At 37.3% G+C, this 20361-nt stretch overlaps 1 long non-coding RNA gene across 1 annotated transcript; it reads right to left on the bottom strand.

The window, feature by feature from the left end:
- Nucleotides 1-17180: 17180 nt before the first annotated feature.
- Nucleotides 17181-18579, bottom strand: LOC148153202 (uncharacterized). Its single transcript, XR_015761617.1, has 3 exons — nt 18372-18579; nt 18229-18302; nt 17181-18158 (listed from the first exon to the last, which is right to left on the bottom strand). It is a non-coding gene; the product is annotated as an uncharacterized LOC148153202 (long non-coding RNA).
- Nucleotides 18580-20361: the final 1782 nt, after the last annotated feature.

The following is a 20361-nucleotide window of genomic DNA, read 5'->3' as shown; positions in this document are numbered from 1 at the left end:
GTCACATGTATCTCTCTTTTTCTACACTTTCTCACTCATGACCCCTGAAGGAGCTAACTGGATCTGATGGTGATAAACAGCCAGAAACTAAAAGCTGTGAGAACAATTCTTTTACAAAGCGCTGAAATGCCTCAGGCTGATGAGTAAGAAACACCGATGTACCTGACAACCCTCTGGTTCATGCAACTCTACAATCCACAGGTGTCCAGGTCTCTGCTCCTACGCTCAGAACCACAACTCAAATGTATCTGACAGCATCAGAGGACACTGGACAGAACATCTCCATTATTCACCACTATAGATCCTATTTAGGCAGCTGGAAAAAAAAAAAAAAAAAAGAAGTCACAGAAAATGCTGTTTCAGGAGATAACTTACAGTTGTCCGTCTAAACCTGCTCTGACTGGGAACAAACAGCAGGTAACCTTCAAAAGAATCCACCTGCATAAAATTTGGACTTTTGGAAACTTGGAGAGAAGTTTGTGTTTGCTATGATTAAAAAAAAAAAGAAAAAGAAAAAAAGCATGAATCAAAGAACAGAGCGCTAATAACCACCATGAAGTCAGGAGCAGCTGGGGTCATGCTCTGCGGAGTCTCCAACCTTAAAGGTGTAAACAGGTGATGGACTTCAAGGTAATTAGCTGCACTCAGGTGTCAAACTCTAATAATGCCACAAAAATTATAGGCTTGCAATGAAGCTGGTAAAAGCAGAGAGGAAAAAGGGGCAAAGGTTTCTATGAGGGGCCGTTTAGGACAAAATTTACGTTTTGTCTCTCACACACTACCAAAAACTCTCGCATACTCCAAAAAAATAGCCACGCACACTCAAAAAATACTAAAATGTCACACACACACAAACGTTAACTTTCTCGCACACACACTATCAGCTCGCTCACATACACTGTACTAACAGCTCGCACATTCACAAACGTTAACTTTCTCGCTCACATACACTACTTATAGCTCGCACATACACACACAGACGTTTATCTCTCACATACACAAGACTAAAGTTGAACACACACACACAGTACTAAGACTCGTTTTTTGAATGTGTGAGAGCGAGACTCTTTTTGAATGTGTGAGAGTTGTCACGGAAGAGGCGTGGCATAATTTTTGGATCAAACTGCGCATGCGTAGATCCTAAACTATAAGTTTCGATTGTTGACTCACTGTATGTTCTATTACTTAGTATATTTGTGCTTTTAAATATATATAGAACGTTTAACTTTCTTGTAGATTAAATGTGCTATAGAAATAAATGAATCTGATTGATTGATTAAAAATAGCAAAATTGCTGTAGTACAATCTGTCCACTGGGTGCCAGCATTACAGGAATTATTAAGAGGTCTTGTGAGAAATTCTGTTCCCCCGTGAAAATCTGTTCCCCCTGTGACGGGAGCCCGCATTGCAGCCAGAGACGCGGATCCGGTGAATCTGACCATTTTCACGGCGCTTCTGATCGATTTCTCGGTAAAAACTACTCATATGATCATGTCAATGTGTAACTTTCAGTTTAATCGGCAGCTATCAAAATAAAAATACATACATAAATAAATGAGGTCTGGTGTGGAGGTCTTTTTTCGCTGTTTTGTGTTATTTTGAAAGCGAAGAAAATCGATCTTTTTTCAGCTTTTGTCTCGTAAGCCTGACAAATAAAAGTCAGTCAACAAACACAGGTTCCCAACACGTAGTGTACATTTATAATTTTTCATTTCTGATGAAGGAGGAAGGAGATTAATATACCTGCAAGATCTTTTACTTTGTTTTCAAAATATTTGTACTATGTTTGACATTTGTCCTTAACATAGTTTAATATAAGGTAGCTATTGAAAGATAGTTTCAATATATTTATATATATTTAAAAGCACAAATTTACTAAGTAATAGAACATACAGTGAGTCAACAATCGAAACTTATAGTTTAGGATCTACGCATGCGCAGTTTGATCCAAAAATTATGCCCCGCCTCTTCCGTGACAACTCTCACACATTCAAAAAACGAGTCTTAGTACTGTGTGTGTGTTCAACTTTAGTCTTGTGTATGTGAGAGATAAACGTCTGTGTGTGTGTGCGAGCTGTTAGTAGTGTATGTGAGCGAGAAAGTTAACGTTTGTGTGTGTGTGACATTTTAGTATTTTTTGAGTGTGCGTGGCTATTTTTTTGGAGTATGCGAGAGTTTTTGGTAGTGTGTGAGAGACAAAACTTAAATTTTGTCCTAAACGGCCCCTCATAGGTTTCCACTGAAACATATCCACAGATGGTTTAAGTTAGAGTGTGTAATTCGGAAAATGGCACCATCTGGATCCTCAGAATGAACCGGAAGGATTATCTAAAAACTGGCCGCAGCTGAGCAGAGAGAAGGTGAACCTGGCCGATTGGTGAAGAGTCAAACATCATGACCCGACCGGCCAGGGAACACTTCACAGATAATATCACCAGCTGCCTCCCCAGACACCATAGCATTGTGCGAATTGGATTAACAAAAATACATTTGCTTAATGGAAACATTAAGTGAATGTATTTTGAAAAAAAACATAAATTTTTTTATAAAACGTTTTGGCCCTAGTACGAAGTGTGTTTTATTGGGGGCTGGGGGGTCGTATCAAAATGAGTGTATTTCACAAAACTGCAATGGAAACACTTTTTTCACAACATATGACTCACATGATCAACACCCAGAAGTTACTGCTGGTGGGAAAGACAAAAAAGACGACAGGAAGTGGTTGGAGGATCGTAGCTCAACATGTTTTTCAAATGACTTATATAAAAAAACTTCTTCACGTGTGATTCTTGTCAGTGATTAATTTTCTTCCTCATTTGTGTTTGCATCTTGACTTCTCTGTTTCCATCTATTATTATTATCTATTCAGACACCATTGAGCCAATGTAGTGGCAACCTCTTAACATCATTACCAAAGAAGCACTTCAGCTTAATCAACAATAGGGCCATGCAAGTTTTATTTATGAAATGAATTAGTCAAACTATATATATATATATATATATATATATATATATATATATATATATATATATATATATATATATATATATATATATATATATATATTGTGCAGTTATAGAAAATGTTCAGCCTGTTATTCACTCAGATGTTTCTATAGGTTCCCAGAGAACACGGTGACTCACATTTCTGAGAGATATGTGATTTGTAAAGAACAAAGCAGCGCCGTAGTGTTGCTTTAAGGTAAATTAAATTAAACAAATATGTAATGTTTAAAAAAGTAGAGCCATCATGTAGAAAATAAGCTCAACTGAATGTAAAGCTCTCTACAGTAACGTCTGTTAACCTCGCTGGGCTGCATTCGCCAGGTAAGAGTAACATGAAAAAGCATTCTGCCATTCTCTTAGCATTCCTCTTGTTTAACCAACGCACATAAAAAAATAGCAGATTGTTGAGCAGAAAGAGAGTCTGACTCATCTGAAGGAAGTTGAAGGGCAGAGGTATGGATGGTCAGACCAGCGCCGTTCCCTGGGCTGGAAGCGCTGCAGCTCTGACGGGTAGCAGAAGGAAACAGTTTCTCTGCAGGTATGTCTGGTCTGGAAGGACACAGTGAACCACACTGCACCCTTCCAACCAGCACCTATCAATCAGTAGCTGCATTTCCATTACAAGTGTATCGATATTCCACGAATGTAAAAAAAAACAACATAATTTTGCAATTACTGTGTTTCCATAACGAACACAATTCAAATCACATGTGAATAAGCTTGCTCAGGCGATTCGGCATTGAGAATCATGCTGCGTCATCATCCACTTCCTGTCTCCTTCATCTTTTCTGCCAGTGCTAACATCTGGTTAAGTCACATGACCTGTGTGATGTGAACAAAGTGTCTCCAATTTGCAGCTTTGCAAAATACAATAATTTTGATATGGCTGAAAAACCACCTGATTGTTTTTTTTTTTTTTTTTTTTTTTTAATACGTGTGTGTTCCTATCAAGAAAATTTATTTTTGTAATTTGTGCCAAACAGAAATGTTTATGGACAGTTGGAGGAAGCTGGAGTACCCAGAGAGAAGCCATGGCTCTCCACTGACCTCCTTAAAGGAGAGCTTGTCTAGTACCTTCATATTTATGTATTTAGTTATTTCTTCTATTATTTTTATTTTATTATTTTCTCTCTTTCGTCATCCCATTCTTTTCTTCTGTGTGTGTGTTTTTGTTTTTCCTTTAAGCTCCTCACATGTCAGCTTGTATTTAATTACACCAGCTCTGTTATTAATGAGTTATTCATCTATTCCAATCACGATGAGCTAAAACAAACTTGTTCCTGTGGAATATTTTGCATGTCTTGAATTACCTGCTAAAGCAGCTACAGCCTCGTTGCTTCTGGGAAACAGACAATCGTTTCAACTGAAAGAGCCGTCAACATTTTCCTTTTGAAAGCCTCAGAAATCTCCTGCTTATCTGAGTCTGCTGTGTCTTTCCCTTCTGAAGCACTGTACATGTGACTCATGGACAACGCTGCCATTTGGCATCTGCTTTATTTGCGAAAGCCCTGCAGCGTACATCACATTGACGTCAGTTTTAATGCAGTGAAATTCTCCAGAGGTCACTTAGACAACAAGGAGACCACAAGCCAAAGAACAGAAGTACAATCAGCAGAACACATGAAACGCTGCTCGGATCCCCATCGGCTCTTCAGAGGGAGCTGTGCATGTTTGCCGAAAGATGCAGGGAGATGTGTGTGTGTGGGGGTGTGTGTGTGTGTGTGTGTGTGTGCGTGTGTGTGTGTGTGTGTGTGTGTGTGTGTGTTCATGATGTGTCAACATTCCTCTGTCGTGTCACGACCAAAGAGCAAAGGGACTGAACACTTGAAGCTGATACAGAAAACCAGTGGAGCTCAACTCGTAGGATTGCTCAGTAAACATAAAGCTGATACAGTCTCTGTGTGTTCAGGTACAGACAAACATTTATCCAGAAGTCTTGGTGAAATGTTGTGAATAAAATACACAGTTCCAATTAAATATTGTTTTAATGAACAGATGAAAACCAGAAATTTTACAGTGTAAGAGGAAAGAAAATCACCAACTTTTTTTATGTGTAAATTTGTCTAAATGTAAGTCAGAGCCAAACTTTTCCCATAGAAATATAATTTTTTGGTGGAATGCTAAATGTTTGTAGCAACTTCAGAACAAAAGCAAAACAAGTTATGACGATTGTAAGTAAAAAAGTAAAAAAGATAAAGCGTGTCAATAGCTCAGTTTGCACTGCATTTTTTTGATATTTTGCTAATGTTGAAAAAACACAATTTTGCAATTGCAACGTTTCAAGTAAATGAGAAACACAATTGAAATCACAATATGTTGGTTTTACACAATACGTCATTGGAAACATGGTGGAATTGAGGATACAAGAGGAAACATCAATCTGGAGTTTGGTTGTATTTTGGATATATAAAACAAAAAATTAATCAAATAAAGATATGGACTGATATAAAACGCTTACATCATGACATATATATATATATATATATATATATATATATATATATATATATATATATATATATATATATATATATATATATACATATGACTTGACCTTCAGAGTAAAGGAACTTTAATTCAAATGTGTTCTTATATTTTCATTAGTAAAGCATTTCGAAAACCATATATCATTCCAGCTCACAGTGATGTGCTGCTTTGTGTTGGTCTATCACTTTAAATTACCACTGAAATACATTAAGTAACGTGGAAAAATGCAAAGCAGATAAATGGAGGGCATGTGTGCAAGGTGCTGTCACATCCATGACTTTGCATAAGGTAGAAAGGGGTGAAAAGCCGATTCCTGAGAGTACGCAACGCTGCTTGATGTAAAAATAAACCCGACCAGGGATTACCGTGAATTTTTCAATGCTTTCTTTGAAGGTGATGTAACAACTGTAATCTGGAACAATTTGCTCTGATTTGTCAGACAGTTTCACCTAGATGCACCGGAATCAAGTGAAGCTTTTTAACCAGCAACACTCCGAGAAACCGGCTTCATCTGTTAGGATTCTTTCTGCAGTGAAGCTCGGACACATAATTGTTTCTGAACATTAAATATACATCACCCAGATTAGAGATTTCAGCTGTGGGCGAATTCACACAGTCATGCTTTATGTACACACTCTAATCTCTCACACACTACAGATTCTCTTTCCGGGGATTTCTGTTTTTTTATTTATTTATTTATTTTTTTTACCATGGAGAGAATCAGAGATAAAATCCTGGCTTATATAAAGAAACAACTGGAGGGCAATATTTGATCAAGTCCGACAGCTCCCTGCCTGGCTAATATTCAAAGGCTTCTGTTGCTGCAGAAACGAGAATGTGTAATGTATTCCCACGTAACAAAACAAATACAGCAGGAGCTGAGAGACAGAGCGGCGCAGAAAGCTTTCATGCTCTCATCAAGGTTTCATCATTTTGCTGAGAACAAAAAAACACAATGAAGTGTAATTTCAGTTTCTTTTTTAATTTTTTTCCCTCAGAAGACACAGTTTGAATGTCTTACTTTGTCAGATGTTTTCTTCTAACGTATGGATTCCATTCCAACTGGAGTTCCTCTCTGATCACAGGTCACACTCCTCTGACACAAACAACTCTTCCAGAGTTGTCCTCGTGTCTTTTTTTAAATTAAAGGATGAATATTTTGTGTGTTTGTTTTGTTTGATATATTTTGGTTTTAGAGCCAAGGGAGAAAGAAAGAAAAAAAAAACGACTTTACATTTCCTCTCACCGTCACAGGTGGTGTTGGATTGAACGATGGGTTTGTTATGGAAATGTAGAAACCCGCCGCCTTTGAGCAACTACGCATTTCATCAAGAGGAACAAGCAAAAGCGAAATTGATGCCATAATGCAGAAGCCTGCATCAGGATGCAACAGGATGGAGAGACTGTGGCTGAGATGAGCGTCAGGGAACAAGAAAAGCTGCTTTGATGGACGCATAAAACCAGACATTTACATACTATGTGTATAAGATCTATGAACTTCGTCTTACTGTTGGACAGTTAGTTATTTATTTGTTCATTTCATTCATTTGCAGTAACATGTCACGTGTTGACATGAACAAATGTTTTCAATAAAAAGAAGTTTGAAGAAATAAATCTTGTATCTTAAATCTCCCAGGAGTAAAAGCCCTGGAGTTTGATCTCTCTCTCAAGGTTTGATCACAAGATCATCAACATCAACCAGATCAGGAATCTCTCTATTGTTAAATGCCATGTAGTTTTTATTTACATCAAGCCATGTTTCTATGCCACTCAACTCATTTTAACTGCATCCAACACATTTGTCAAACTTTCATCAGAATAGAAAAAACTGGTGTCATCTTCAAAGAGAATACTCTGAATATGTTTAGGTACGAGACCTACTGTAGATCACTGATGCATAAAATGAAAAGTTTTGGTCCAGTGACTGACCCTTGAGGCACTCCTCAGTTTATATAATGTAAGTCAGATCTGACATTGTTTATCTGTACACATTTTTCAGTTTGAAAGGTTAGACAATGTTTTTCATTTTTCAGAATATTCAGGATGACCCAATTATTTCCATTTGCTAAATTCCAGAATATAGAAAGATTTCCCTTACAAGGCCTAACATTAAGCCACATGTGATTTGAAAGACTTATGAAAAATATGGAATATTGCATAAAAGTGGAAGTATTTCTTGCCATTCATCTCAGACAATAAAACAGTAATTGTATATAGATCCATTACACAAAGAGTAAAATGATTTTATTTAAAATCCATTTTAATGATAATGGCTTACAGGTAAAGAAAGCCCAACATATCACATCACAATAAAAACAAATGTTTTAAGCTTGTTGAGAATTTGTTTGATTTAACTAGAATTTGCTTAGTACGGAAGCGCATTGCTATCACGCAGGAAAAAAAAATTTCGAGCGCTATCACGTTATAACGTGATACGTATGTCGTTAAAACGTGATAGTATCTCGTTAAAACGTGATACGTATGTCGTTAAAACGTGATACGTATGTCGTTAAAACGTGATAGTTATCTCGTTAAAACGTGATACGTATGTCGTTAAAACGTGATACGTATGTCGTTAAAACGTGATAGTTATCTCGTTAAAACGTGATAGTTATCTCGTTAAAACGTGATATTTATCTTGTTAAAACATGATAATTTTAGGTCCAGGAAGTGGCGGTATTATGCTAGGCTAGTACAGTGGCTAACATGAATTGGTCAGGTTTCCTTTCATGTTTGGTCTACAACATGTAGAGATACGGATGCTGCTTTGCACTGTGGTTAAAACCATTAATAGCATGCGTACTCTGAGCAGGATCCTAAACAGAACTGGACTGCACCGAAGGAAACGTCAGTCCGGTCCTCTAGCTGTAGCGGCGTTCCTGACTGTCTGGATCGAAGCTCAAGTTGGCTTCCGATTGTAGCTTCTGATTTGGGAAATGGCTAAAGGGAGATTATAACGGAGGCTCAGACATATTTGCTGAACAGTTTCTGTTCAGATTTGTTTTAACAGTACACTTGCTGAACTACGGCTGTTCGTAACCAAGCAACCGAAATCAACAGAAGGCTCGATAGTGGCAAAAGACAAAACTAGATCCTGTTAAGCATTCTTCAAAATAAAAGACTTCCTCTCTCCAAAATAAATCATAAATCAGCAAAAGCTGAATGGCCTCCTTTAAGCGTCCTGAGAAACAATCACCTAATGATCGTGATTCATAAATCTCTACTCGGCTTGGCTCCAGCATCCTTAAACTTTCTTTTACATAGGTCTGTTAATTCCCATTCTTTAGGTTTTAACAATATTTTTCTTTTACATGTTCCACTTTTCTGAACTGAAAAAGGGAAGCAAGCTTTTAGTGTGATGGCTCCTACAGCCTGGAAACAGCTCCAGTCTGAAATAAAAATGTCAAAACTGGTTTCACTGGACTTATTTCAAGCGATTCTTAAAAACAGACGAGATTCTATTAAACAGTGTCACTGTTTTTAAATTTTTTTCTACTGTTTTACACTTCTGCATATGCATTAATTAATTTTATTTTGTAACCAGGTTGCTGTGTGTTGCAGACTTCTACCCAGGTCCCTCTTGAAAATAAGATAAGATGTGTATCTCAACGGGGTTTACCTGATAAAATAAAATAAATTAAAAAAAATAAAATAATATTTGTCAAATATTGGTCAACAATTTTTAATATTTGTCGACAAACAAGGAGCAAAGAAGAGACACCTCTCCTTTACCATATAGGTGACTTAAAATAATGTTTTCTAATGGAGACAAAGAGGGTAGATAAAGATTATTGTGTTGCTTTGATAAAATAAAACTCTGAACTTGAAGATAGTTATAGAAATATTTTGTAGGAATATCATGTTTGTTTTTAATTTCTTCAAGTTACATAAATATCTTCCCTGAAAAAAGATCAGACACTTTAGTTATATTCTTAGCAGTTTAAATCCTGCTCTACATGGATGAACATTACATCGGATAGTTGTTGCATTTCTCCCAAATAATCAAGTGTTTTTAGCCAGATCATCATTGTATTTTTCAGAAATTGGTATTTTGTTTGCTTAATTGACCTTTTCCTGCCTGATGAGTACATGTACAAGTCTATAGCAATAGAGATCCAGTGGGACACAATAGTAACCCATGCTGGGGGCTGTCTGGCAGTAAAGTAAAACATTGCTGCCCTGATCTGGGTTGAAATAACATAATAGGTTTGATAATTGTTAACACCCTCTGTCATATGGCTGATATAAGACAGACAGTTTCATTCTCGGGCGTTTACCATTTAAGTGAAGTTGGAAAAAGTTATATTTAGCTCCTTAAAGAAGAAGGGGAGTGAGGAAATTGAAACTGATTGGAAAACATATAAGAATTTTGGCAATATTGTAATTTTTATAATATTGATGTGACCAATTAAGGAGATGAGTAGCATCTTTAACTATTAAACTTTTAAAGCTAACATACTTAGACACTTCTGATCTGGAATAGATTATTCATCTCTGATGCTACGTTGCATCACTATAAATCGGAATCTGAAAAGTTGTTGGCATTATTATCCCAGCTGATGGATCCTTGTAAGCCACACAAAAAGGCAGGTGCTCTAGGACAAAAAAGTGAAAGAAAACAGAAGGTTAAAATAATAACAAATATTGTAAATGTGATAGGAGTTTATTTCTAATGCATTCCAGATGCAAACATATTTTTAAATCTCTCATTGCTGAGGTTTCAATTCAGATAAAGATTTCACAAATCACAAACTAGGTTTGAAATATTCTGCCATTAGCGTAGATTAGAATAATCTACTCCAGATTTGAAGTGTCGATGTATGTTCGTTTTTAAAGCAGAACAAATTATTTCTTAACATTTATATGTTAAATATAATTTCCATGATTAGTTACTTATTTACAGTCATATGTCAAGTCATATGTTAAGTATAATTTACATGATTATTATTATTCACCGAATTTAACTTGATTGTACACAATTCCAAAAGGTGACGTGAAAAATAATTAAATTCAAAGCTTTCTGTATGATTTATTTTGGAGAGAGGAAGTCTTTTATTTTGAAGAATGCTTAACAGGATCTAGTTTTGTCTTTTGCCACTATCGAGCCTTCTGTTGATTTCGGTTGCTTGGTTACGAACAGCCGTAGTTCAGCAAGTGTACTGTTAAAACAAATCTGAACAGAAACTGTTCAGCAAATACGTCTGAGCCTCCGTTATAATCTCCCTTTAGCCATTTCCCAAATCAGAAGCTACAATCGGAAGCCAACTTGAGCTTCGATCCAGACAGTCAGGAACGCCGCTACAGCTAGAGGACCGGACTGACGTTTCCTTCGGTGCAGTCCAGTTCTGTTTAGGATCCTGCTCAGAGTACGCATGCTATTAATGGTTTTAACCACAGTGCAAAGCAGCGTCCGTATCTCTACATGTTGTAGACCAAACATGAAAGGAAACCTGACCAATTCATGTTAGCCACTGCACTAGCCTAGCATAATACCGCCACTTCCTGGACCTAAAATTATCATGTTTTAACAAGATAAATATCACGTTTTAACGAGATAACTATCACGTTTTAACGAGATACGTATCACGTTTTAACGACATACGTATCACGTTTTAACGACATACGTATCACGTTTTAACGAGATACATATCACGTTTTAACGACATACGTATCACGTTTTAACGACATACGTATCACGTTTTAACGACATACGTATCACGTTTTAACGAGATACTATCACGTTTTAACGACATACGTATCACGTTTTAACGACATACGTATCACGTTATAACGTGATAGCGCTCGAAATTTTTTTTTTCCTGCGTGATAGCAATGCGCTTCCGTAGCTTAGGACTTATTATTTGGGATATTATAATTTAATATAACTATTTTAGTTGCAATTGTTTCATAGATTTAGTTGTCATTTTATAGTTAGTATCTGGTTAGAAAGTGGACTATTTGTGGCCTATGGCAAAGCGGACTCCGTATCCCATGTTGCTCGGGAACCTGTTTCCATGGTGATGATAATTCTTTTTCTAACAGCCGCAGTTAGTTTGTATCTTAGCTGAGTTCCGACTCTCTGTCATGTTTGTATGTTTCGTTCATTCTTAATCCACTAAAGTTCATCTGAAAATCCACCCGATTCCTCTTCGTCATTAAATCAGTCGGATATTCAACAAAGCTAACATGATTAGCTCATAGCATAACATGTGTAGTAAAATGCAAGTCAAACTTATATTGGTGTGTGTATGCCCTTTAGTGTGTGTTATATTCCTTGTATTTATAATGTATATAATTTATGCATTCGAGAATGTAATATTTGAGTCTTTAATATGTTTTTATTTAGCTACAAATGTTTAATGACAACTCCCACCTCCAAACTGAACTAATTTTCTTTCGCTGACAGTTGCAGTCGAGCCCTGAACACAACGTGTGGGCACGGTGTGTAAATAGGACGCGTGTAATCATAAAACCAAAGCAGAAGCATATTCATATTTTTAGTTGACTGTATTCTTGCTGAAATCTACATTTCAGCTGCTCTGCAGTCTGTGGCTGTCTTCTAACTGTAGGTTTTTGTCATTAAGCAGGTTTGAGCTGAAGGAATGTTTTAATATGAAAATGTTTCTACATTTTTATGTTAAAACATCCATCCATCATCTGTTGCTTATTGGTCAAGGGTCACTGGACAAAAGGTGGCCAACCTGTTTCAGATATTATAACATAAGCTTTATTGTTATTTGACCTAAGCCAAATAACAATAATCTATATACTTTATCTATAAAGTACTTTAAAAGCAGTAGATATTAGCTGTGTTTTTCTACTAACCAAAACAATTGGGCAATTTGGAAATATGAAAATAAATTTGCCCAATGGAAACAGGGCAATTCTGAAAAATCACAAAGTCAAGAAGAATTTTCTGCTACGATGAGGCGGTTTTATAGCCATATCGAAATTTGTACATTTAACAAAACTGCAATGGAAACATTGTTTTTACATCACACGATTCAAGACATTTTGTACAGAACAACAGCAACATTCTTTACTGTAAGCACTGGCATCCTTCAACAGTGTGCAGCTGTCTCCACCGCAGCTCTCACTGCTCCACACACTTCTCAAAAAGTTGAGTGTCATTCGACATCAGACTTTTCTGTGAAATACAATATATCAATATGTAATTTCCCCCAAACGCCACATACGTAGACGCTCCCAAGTACACCTGGATAAGACGTCTCCTCTGATGACTGACAGATGATGAGCGCTAGTGCCATGATTTTTAATGACTTATCACTTGAACAAGCTTATTCATGTGTGATTTTGATTTGATTTCTTATTTAATGGAAACACATGAAATTGTGTTTCTTCGACGTTAGCAGAACATAGACAAAGATTTGTGCACATTTGTAATGGAAACACAGCTACAGACTAAAGTGCTAAATAAGATTAAAATTTTAATGAATGAATGAAACATCAGAACTTAAAACAAATGCTTACATACATGCACATATATATTAAAAACCATACATCTGTTTTCTTTCCCCTGTTATGTGCTGCTTTGTATTTGTCTCCCTAACTGCAGCTGGTGGAGGTTTTGTTCCTCAGCCTGCTCTGGTCTCTGGGAGCTGAAGCGTTGTGTTCTGTATTGGAGCCGTGCGGCGATATGCAGCTCCATGCAGGCATGGCCTCATCGATTGTCATTGACTCGACTCAACTTAGACGGTCTCACTACTGTCAAATTACCTGAAGTTTCATTTCTGTTGTTTTGGGCCAATCAATAAGCCAGACCAGCCTTTCCAAACAGATTACCACTTTATCGTTGACCACAAATTCATGCTGAAGTGTTGGGCCTCAGACTGTTAGTGAAACATATTACACAAATTAAAATATTGACATTAGATAAAGAGCCAAGCTCGAGGCACCCTTTAATTATTACAATCCATCTTCTAGAGCAACACAAATTCACAGCAAATCCTCCAAAACAAGAAGACAAGTCAGAGGAACGGTGCAGTCAGCCGGCTTTTCCTCTGGGTGAATGAATAAATGCATGGTGACTCGACATCATCACAGATAAAACACACTAAAATCCCCCAGTAAGCATTTGATTGCTTAATGAATAGATGTGGGATTTTGGATTTGTTGTGGACAATCTGGAGACAGATCATGCTGGAGGTGGGTTGTTTGTTCAGATGAGACCAAAGTAGAGCTCTAGAACTTAGAGAGAGGAGAGGATATAACTCAAAGAACAATGTCCCGTTAGTTAGACATGGTGGTGGGTGTATCATACTGCGGGGATACTGTGGTGGGTCTGCAACTGGGAATCAAGGTTAACATAGTTCACTAAAACTAACAGAATAACAAACACTGAAAGTTAGAAAACATTTTTTGTTAACCGAAATAAATAAAAACTCTAAATAATGTGAAACAAACTGGAGCTATGTCATCCATTCTGTTTCTGTGTTTATGAACCTATTTATCAGCCTTTGGAATTGATGTGAAATGTATTTATGTATTCATTTGTTCCTCACATGAGCAGTTTATGCCAGCTATTGACAAATTTCAGCACTCCATAAAAAAATAAGATGCATGTATTGAGAAAAATCATTGTTCTGTTTAACAGCACTTGACAATTTTTAAAAAGCACTTAGAATTTCATAGGAGGTCTAATAACACAACATTCCCCTCAACTTCACTTTTTCCCTCCACTCAACTTTCCATAACCATGCTTGGATACAGCAGGGAACAACCATCTTCTTCAGCAATGACCTTTGACCCCCCTCTTTGTGGAAGGTGTTGGGGTTCCGGACATCTGTCCAGTCAGCAGTATTCACATCATGCTGTAAGACATAATATAGTCATTCAATGGAAATACGTCTAAAAAAATCATGTCATTTTCTAATTTTCTCAGATGTTGAATTTTGGATTATGTGAATGTCACAATCTCTATCTGTAATGAAGCTGTATAATATGAGTTTGACTTTCTGAATCTAGTGATAGAAACATTAAACTTTTCCATAGTATGCTAGTTATTTTCAGATGTAGAAACACGGCTGCCTCATGCATGAAGCTGTTTTAACTCTAACACTAAAGATCAGACTTTTCTTCTTTTATGCCTTAATGTGAAAGGACATTCTGACCTTTAAAATTCAATGAAATTAAGTTGATGATCCTTCTGTTTGGCTTCACTGACTCATCATACGGTTAGTATGCTTCAATAACAGTTCAAATCAGCATTTCCAATCTCCTTTGGAATGGTAAAAGTTAAAAAAGAGCCGAGCTCGTGGAGTTTTTCCATGCAGCTCTCTTACTATACAAAATTAATAGAGTCATCATGTTTAAAATTTTGTTAAATTTAACTTTTTAAGAATTGAGACAATTTGTAAAATAAAACCTGTATTTTAAGCATGAAAAATATGCAACTTCTCAATTAATTGGTAGGAAAGGCCTGGAGGCATACAGCTGAAAGCACATGTCAGGTTACCTTTATGTGTTCAAACTTGAATTCCTGAATATCAGCCAGATTTATATAGTGTTAGATGAAAATATCAAAGTTTGCCAGACCACTGTCCACAGTCTCACAATGTTTTCTCCTTATCTGTCGGATCCTTTAAGGTCATCTCCTACTCAGTCTGTAGAGCTACTAACGTTGTGTATTGCTCGCGGGTTTACTGACAAGTCTTTTGGTAACAAACGCCCTTCTTGCTGGGCAACCTGCCCTGGTCTGTCAAATCCATTTATGCTCTTGACACATATAGCTGTCTCTGCCAGGCAGGGACATTTCTCTCCCTTGGTTTGTTTTGCTGTGCTTGATAGAAATTAAAACAGATTCCTTTTTTTCTTAACTGACATCTTTAACCGTGAAGTGCCAGACTTTCATTGTCATACACTCAGCCCTACAAGCATTGCCTGAAGGACTTTGATTGACTTCAGAGGCCAGAATCTGATCATGACAACGTGTTCCAGGTGCTCCCTGCATTGACCAATCACATAGAAATCCCCAACAAGCCAGATGTTACGCCCTCTACACTGCCTGCTGTTGGATTGGGTTAGGTAAAGTGAGTATTCATGATTATTGCTTGATATGTCATTTTTACTCAGTCTAGAGCAAACAACTGGTCTAAGAAGTCACCTGTGTGGGACAAAGTCCACCCATTTAGTGAAGTCTTCAAATAAATGTTTTGTTAGGGTAAATTTACACCAGCCCTGTTTAATCCACCTTAACCCAAATCTAGTTCATTTGTCTAGAAAGTCCGGTTCGTTTTGGGAAGTGTGCATGCGTAATCAAACTCTGAGGACCAAAACAGCAAACTCTAGTCCTCACACAAACCTACGTCTCTGTTCTCTGGTGCAGTTTGAATGCATATGTGAATGCCAAGGGTACCACACCGCAGGGCATTCTGGGTAAATACAATGAAAACAACAAGGTGAGTCTAGAGCTAACAGGAGAAATGGCTCTTGCCTTTTGCCAAAGTCAATACTGTAAGTGCTCAAATGAGACACCACTCCATTATTGTTTTCAGAGGTTTTTGTGTCGTTGACTTCAATGTTTCTTGGTGCAGCACCACCACAGGCAAAGAGGTAAACAGGGTTTTCAAAGGGGGTCCCTAATTGAACCGAGTCTACTTCACTATCAGATGTGAAAACGCTTTTCTTAGAACATTAAAGAACAATCAGGACCATGAAGTCCAGCCGAAAGATCAAGGAAGAAGTTTTGGAGAAGTTTAGAGCAGAGATTAGTAATAACTTCAAACATCTACTGTATGTCATTTAAGAGTTATACAGACTAAAACATGGCCTTCCACCTAAGCTAACAAACCAGAAACGGAGATAATAAATCAGAGAAGTACTGCAGAGGCTCATGGTACCTCTGGTGGAGCTGCACAGATCAAAAGCACAGAGGGGACAATCTGTCAACTAAATGGCCATGTAGAGTGTGCACTCTACAAAGCTGGCCATTATGGAGGAGTGGTGAGAAGAAAACCACTATTGACAGAAGGATATAAGAACTTCTATTTGCAGTTTACCACAACCAAAGTTGGGGAGACAGAGCAAAAATATGGAAGAAGGCTTTGTCAAACGATACAACCAGAACTACAAAGTTCAAACGAAAATCCAAATGAGAGTCTGTGGTAAGACAAATTCAGTATTGCATGCAAAGCTGGTAGAAACATTTCCCAAAGACTAGCAGTGGAAAGTCTGCAAGGGGTCTGGAGGTTGGACTTGACAGAAATGTTTCTTCTTCTGCAAATAAAATGCCAATAAACTACATTAAAGTTTGTTGTGATGTACAAAAATGTGAAAAAGCCTACGGGTGGGAGTACATATGCAAAATGCATATCTACTGCAAGTTTCACTACTGCTGCATCAAATATGGTTGAGGCATTTATTTCAGATGTCAGTGAATCTGGTCTCACCTGGGTTGGGTTAAGCAGTAGAGACCCAAAGAGGATTTCTCTCCAGCTGCATTTCCATTCCAAATGTGAATATTTTGACAACATCCACTAATGTCAAAAAAAACACAATTTCACAACTGTTATGTTTCAATTAAATAAGAAATGCGATCAAAGTCACATGTGAATATGTTGCTCGTGTGGTAAGTCATTCAAAGCAATGCCTAGTCATCCTCCAACTACTTCCTGTTGTCTTCATGGCTTGCACCAGTGGCAACATCTGGAAAAAATGATTCAATTGCAGTTTTATTAAATAAATTAATTTTAATATGGCTGAAAAACCCTCTCATCCCAAAACAGTTTCTTAAAAAATTAGTTTTTTTTAAATTGGTGTGTTTCCATAAAGCCAATTTATTTTTGAAATGTCAAATAGTGCAATTATGTGGTCAGTGGAAGTGCACAGAGTCCTAAATACTCAGTTTTCTTTGGCAGTTTTGCTTATGTGGCGTCACTAGATGGGAATTCAGATTTTGTGGAAGTTTAATTTTAGTAAATTGCTCAACAACGCCACCCTGGGAATTTCACCCAGAGAATATTACCTCTTGTTTAAGGCACACAGGTTCAATCATGCATAGATTAAAACATCTGAAACCATTTCAAAATTATAAAAAAACGTTTATTAAATCCTTTTAAAAAATGTTTTTAAAACCAGTTTCTTCTTTAAAAATTAAACTAAAGAAATCAAAAGAAAATAGAAGAACTGCAGCAGTTGAGGTTACCGGCCGGAGGGGGCGCTATGGGGACGACATCCACCAAACACAGCAAATCAAAAAAAAAAAAACCCTTAACACCAGACGCAGTGAGACAACCCAAACTCCAGAATCACAGCACACAGACGAGGAAGACACCGTCACCACACAAACACCGCCACCGGACCTCAGCAACTGCAAACAAAAAAACAAACAATTAACCAATATAACAATATCAGCCCGACTAAATAAACAAAAGGGCTGTGAATAAAAGTAAAAAAAAAATAAAAGTCAGACAATACAAGTTAAAACATTAAGACCAGGCGTGGCCCTGCCACAGCGGGAGATGAAACGGGCGCGCCGATGCCACACCCCAAACACCGCTCCAATTAGGGCGGATAACGCCGCCACAGTCCAACTTGAGAACAATTGTGCAGAAATCCGGAAGATTTACGTAGCCGGTGCAGAACAAAGCCGAACAGATCCGGGAAAAGAACGCAGACAGAGCAGCAATGGTTCAACTGTGGGGAACCTATAAAAAAATTTATCACCGTTTTAAATAAAACAAGAAACTGGAGCTTAGATGAGTGTCAATTTCTTACCTGCTGATCCACAAAACATGCACACACACTCGCAGACCGAGGAAGAAAAGGAACGCAGCGCAGTGGCGTTTTACCTACGATCACACGTCAGTTTAGATTTTCTGACTAAGATCAGCTAAAGTGCAGGGAGAGAGAACACCTACCACCAGAACATCAGCGCAACATGCACCAGCCAGCGATTTGTTGCTTTCTGCTGCCAGAGTCCACCAGACGCAAGCCACACAGTGGGAGAACAAAGACGACACATGCCTGAATGAAGCCGCAGCTCCCTTATATACACCACGCCCACTTCAAGAACCGGAACTTCTCACCTGGAAACTATTCGTGTGAAATTATGTATATTTCTATACCACTACACTTAAATCCCATGTTAAGAAACAATGTGCTATTTCAGTAATTTTCTGTTTTAAATGCCCTTTTATTTTTTAGCACTTTTTAACTTTATTCTAACAGAAAGAATAGAGGACAGAAAAGAGGAAGACATGTATACAGAAATAAATGGTCCATGGTCCAAGCTCTTTATTGCTCATGAACTATCTTGATGTTCTTTAATATCTGAATTTTTATGTGAAATAAACCGTCCAAAGGCAGCACAACTATATGAGTGTGCACTTGTGAACTGATTTAATGGTGTTAGAAACATACGATACATCATCTTGTCCTTACAGTTTCCATCTGATGAAGGCCTCCCTTTGGCAGCCCCCAAACTACCCGTAAGTCACTCAGGTAATCTAGTTGCAGATTAGAGGAAGCATAAAGTGAAGGCAGAGGAGCATAAAACAGCCACTGAGGGGGTATGTGATGGGAAGACAGTGAAATATGGAGTGCCTGAACATGGAAGTTGGCCTTTCATATGTTAAAGAGGAGTCTAATGATGTTTAGTGGCAGTTATACAAAAACTAGCTAAGGGGCATTGAAAGGGAATATCGCTAACTCTTTCTGACGTACCATGAAAATATAAAATTTTCAGTGAAAAAAAAATTTCTAAACATTTTTGATGTTCTTAAACACAACTGAATAAGGTTTTCCAAGATTTAGATTAAATGATTGTATGTGATTCTCATTTATACAATTTAAATAAAGTTGAAAACAAATCTTCTCATTGTACAAAAAAAAGGAATGAGAAGATTGTTGGTGGAAAAATCTCTTTTTCCACCAATTTTTGAAATCGTATTAGAGTTAGATAATAAGTTGCTTTATCTAAATGTATTTCCCAAATGTCAGAATACTGAGCCAGAGGGTGAAGTGTCAAAATGTTAAAAACTTAAACGGCTTTGAATACTCTTGCAGGCTACTGTTTCAAATCTCAAATCTTTTGAAGAAAAATATCAATGTTTCATTTTAAATGTATTTAACCACGTGCTCAGATTTGTGTAATGCTAAATGATCTCATTATCTCCTGGATTCTGACGTCTTCATACTGAGACTGTAATCCCTGCTGCTGCCTTTAGAGGCTGCTGTCTGATCTTCAACCATTTCTGGTTGCTGTTCATTGTTTGGGCAGATCAAAAGGAGAGCTCTAGGGTATTTTCTGCACCAGGTCACTCTGTAGCATAGTTAATGATGAAAAATGTGTTGTTGTTGTTGTTGTTCAGTATTCACCCTATAACCTTTTCAGAAAATTGCTCACCTAATGCCACTCAAACTTCTGATCTATCTCAGCTGGAAAGTAAAGATAAAAACGTAAAAAAATGTATCTCCCAAAGTCATCACATTTTCCACCCAAACAGCAAGTGGAACACTTAGAAAGTTGTGTGGACAATGATTGAAAATAGAAGAGGTTGGAAAAAAGTCAACGGTCTCTCGACAATCTTATCATTTTATAGGTGGGATCAATTTTGTCCTACTGACATGTTTGAGTATCAGAATATTTTCTTCTTAACTGGAGTGTTGGATTCACACCAGGCACACGCCTTCCAAAAAGTTCAACTTGTGCCTCATCATTGTACAGAAAATGATCTCAAAAGTTTTCAAGATGTTTCTTGGGAAATATGAGATGAGAATATTTGTTCAGCTGTGGTTTTCGCCCTGGGTCTCTCCCAGGGATGCCACTTCTGCCCAGTTACTTTTCTATTGCTGATTCATGAACACGGACCTTCTTAGTCATTTTCCACTAGCGTCTACTCAGGTTGT

The sequence above is a fragment of the Poecilia mexicana genome, unplaced genomic scaffold (assembly GCF_051168715.1).
Source record: "Poecilia mexicana isolate PSO_F unplaced genomic scaffold, ASM5116871v1 scaffold_20, whole genome shotgun sequence".
NCBI lineage: Eukaryota > Metazoa > Chordata > Actinopteri > Cyprinodontiformes > Poeciliidae > Poecilia > Poecilia mexicana.
This window is presented reverse-complemented; position numbering and strand designations above follow the sequence as displayed.